Source organism: Herpailurus yagouaroundi, unplaced genomic scaffold, assembly GCF_014898765.1.
Source record: "Herpailurus yagouaroundi ecotype Mexico unplaced genomic scaffold, PumYag 67511, whole genome shotgun sequence".
Taxonomy (NCBI): Eukaryota; Metazoa; Chordata; class Mammalia; order Carnivora; family Felidae; genus Herpailurus; species Herpailurus yagouaroundi.
The window spans coordinates 1-2,829 of record NW_024420318.1 but is presented as its reverse complement, the minus strand read 5'-3'; the positions used below and the strand labels follow the sequence as shown (position 1 = coordinate 2,829).

The 2,829-nt window shown below is 51.3% G+C and overlaps 1 pseudogene; it reads left to right on the top strand.

Moving 5' to 3' along the window:
• The first annotated feature begins 450 nt into the window (after positions 1 to 450).
• LOC121025145 (coiled-coil domain-containing protein 71L-like) lies at positions 451 to 1,058 on the top strand (annotated as a pseudogene).
• The last annotated feature ends 1,771 nt before the right edge of the window (positions 1,059 to 2,829 follow it).

Genomic DNA, 2,829 nt, shown 5'->3' with positions numbered 1-2,829 from the left:
ACTCTCCACCGCGAAGTGTCATCTCATGTTGGATGGAATTAATGGAGACTGAGGCACCAGTGCATTCACGTCGAGGACAACCCTCTTGAACTCATCAAGAAATATGGGCCTTCTCAGGTAAGATTACGTGCAGGTCTTTCTCAAGGGCATAATCTTAAACACAGCCCAACCTAAGGCAGCTTTGGGCAGCCGGCAGTGATAGGATAGGCAGACACTGTGACCTCACAAAGCGCCTGGTCTCCTAGCAACTGAGGTGTAACTCTCAACAGCCTGCTGCCTGATTTGGCTTCTGGTAGGAAATTCATCAGGGCCTGGCGGCGTAGGCGAGACCTGGCAAGCGCGGGCGGCCCCTAGCGGCCTCACCTCCTGAGCCGCATGAAGAGGCGGAGGCGCAGGCCCCGGGAGGCCCTGGCCCCGTCCACCTGAGGAGGAGCCTCTAGCGCTGCAGTAATGGCCACGCTGGAGGCGCCTGAGGAGAAGGTGGTGTACACGCGGTGGCAACCGTCGCCACTGTCGCTGGCCAACAGCAGCAAGGCGCTGATCGACGCTTTCAAGCTATTCGTGCCCGGCAGCACGGAGTTCATGAGCTCAGACGCGGAGCTCTGGAGCTACCTCTGCAGCCTCAAGCACCAGTCTACCCCCGCATCCTGTGCAGCAAGGACGTCTATGGCTACTCCTCCCTCCTGGCCCAGGTTCCGGACCCCCGGCACCAGCCCCCTGAGGCCCGCCTCCAGACGCGCCGGCGAGCTGCCAGGAGGAAGCGCCACGGAGCCCAGAAGGTCGCAGCCGGCCAGAGGAAGGTGCCGCCCCCGCCGCCGCCGTCCCGCGAGGACAACAGCCCCCGCAAGCCACGGCCCCCGGGCCCAGCTCCGGGGGCCGCACCCTGGAGGAGAGTGGGAGGGCAGCCATCCCAACGCTGACCACCTCGCCCAGCATCCGCGTAGTCGGCGACGTGTGGGTCGAGAGCAGCGTGGCAGAAGCGCGGCGCCAAGCGCGCCAAGTCCTGGGAGTGAACCTGGAACCCGTGGTGAGACTCCGCTGCGTCCCAATGCCTGGGCGTGAGATGCGGGCCACAGCCGCGCGACCTCCCAGCCCCAGGACCGGTTGTGCCTGGAGGGATGAACCAGGGAGAGCCGGGCCCGCATCCCCTAGTGCACTTTACCAGCGAAGAAGCACCAGACGGTCCCGGCCCGCGCCTCCGGGGCTCCGGGGAAGCTGTGCCCTCTGCTGCCTCCCAGCATGGGGTCTGCGGAGAGAGGCGACCCCTGGACCGCAAGGGAGGTCCCCTTTCTTCCTAACCCCAGATTGAGAGGTCTCCAGGACTGTAGGGGCAGATCCATGATCTCTCTTGTTCCCTCATTGCTCTGAAGTCGTCCGAAGAAGCCATTCCACCCCCACCATCTCCAAAGGATTTTGGTTCCATGCTTGTGTAATAGAGCTAGAGTTTCTTTCCCATTCACCCACCTCCGGGCTCCTCCCGCAGATTTCTTTCTTTCTTTGTGTGTATGTGTATGTGTATATATCTTCTAGGATGATTTAAAGTACATATTCTTTAAATGTTTAGATGAGACAGTAGAGAAAAAAGGGTGTGACTTAGGGGTCTGCACCCAGATTAAAATAAGATTACTGAATATAGTATTCATTCAAAAGGACATATATTATTTTTTTCATGTTTGTTTATTTTTGAGAGAGAGACACCGTGTGAGCAGGGGAGGGCCAGATAGGGAGCCACAGGATCCAAGCAGGCTCCAGGCTCTGAGCTGTCAGCACAGAACCTGATGCGGGGCTCGATCTCACAAACCATGGGATCATGACCTGAGCCAAAGTTGGACACTTAAGTGACTAGCCACCCAGGCACGCAAAAAAGAACATATATTATTAAATGTATTCTGAGCACAGGTTGATGAAATTCAGTTCAATATACTTGTGGAATCAGCACTCATTAAAAAAGGTACCAGGACCCCAAGGGACCACCTGTGCCTCTTTCAGTCACGGTCTATCTCTCCTTTGGGACGGCAATTTTTCGGACTTCTTGCAGAATATACAACCTTTGCTTGCTTTTGGACTATATAGAAATGGAATATTGTGTGCTACACCTACCTTCTTTCACTCAAACTTATGTTAGTGATATTTGTTATTCATCGTAGTGCCTGCGTAGTGCCTGTGAGCTCTGAATACTTGATAGCCTTGCCAACACTTGCTAATATGATCTTTTTCATGTTATCTATACTGGCAAGTGTAGAGATTGTTTTTTTATTTGAGAAATATCAATCCAAGTATTGTATACATATAGTTAAAAAAAAAACCACAACATCCAAATTGCAGATCAGGACTTGCAATAAAAAATCAAAAGCTTGGTTTCCCCCATGAACACCTCTTCCCCAGAGGCAACACTTTCTTTCCTTTTTTCTTTTTTTTTTAATCAGGGTTTTTTTAAACAGACCATTTTTTAGGACAATTTTAGATTTAGAGACAAATTGCACAAAAAAATAGAGGTTCCTCACCCCAGTAGTTTCTATAGTACCTTGCACTAATGTGGATACATTAATTATAAGTGGTGGATGAGCCATTCTTGACTGACACTTTATCATTAGACACATTATCATTTACTAACAGTTAGGGTTCATTTTGTGTTATATAGATTCATAACTTTTGAGAAATGTATAAAGGTATGTATCTACTATTGCAGTATCATACAGGAGAGTTACACCACCCTAAAGTGCCCTGTGCTCCGCCTATTACCACTTCCTCTCTCCCCCTACACCCTAATAGCCACTGGTCTTTTTACAGTCTCTGAAGGTGTGTTGTTGTTGTTGTTGTTGTTGTTGT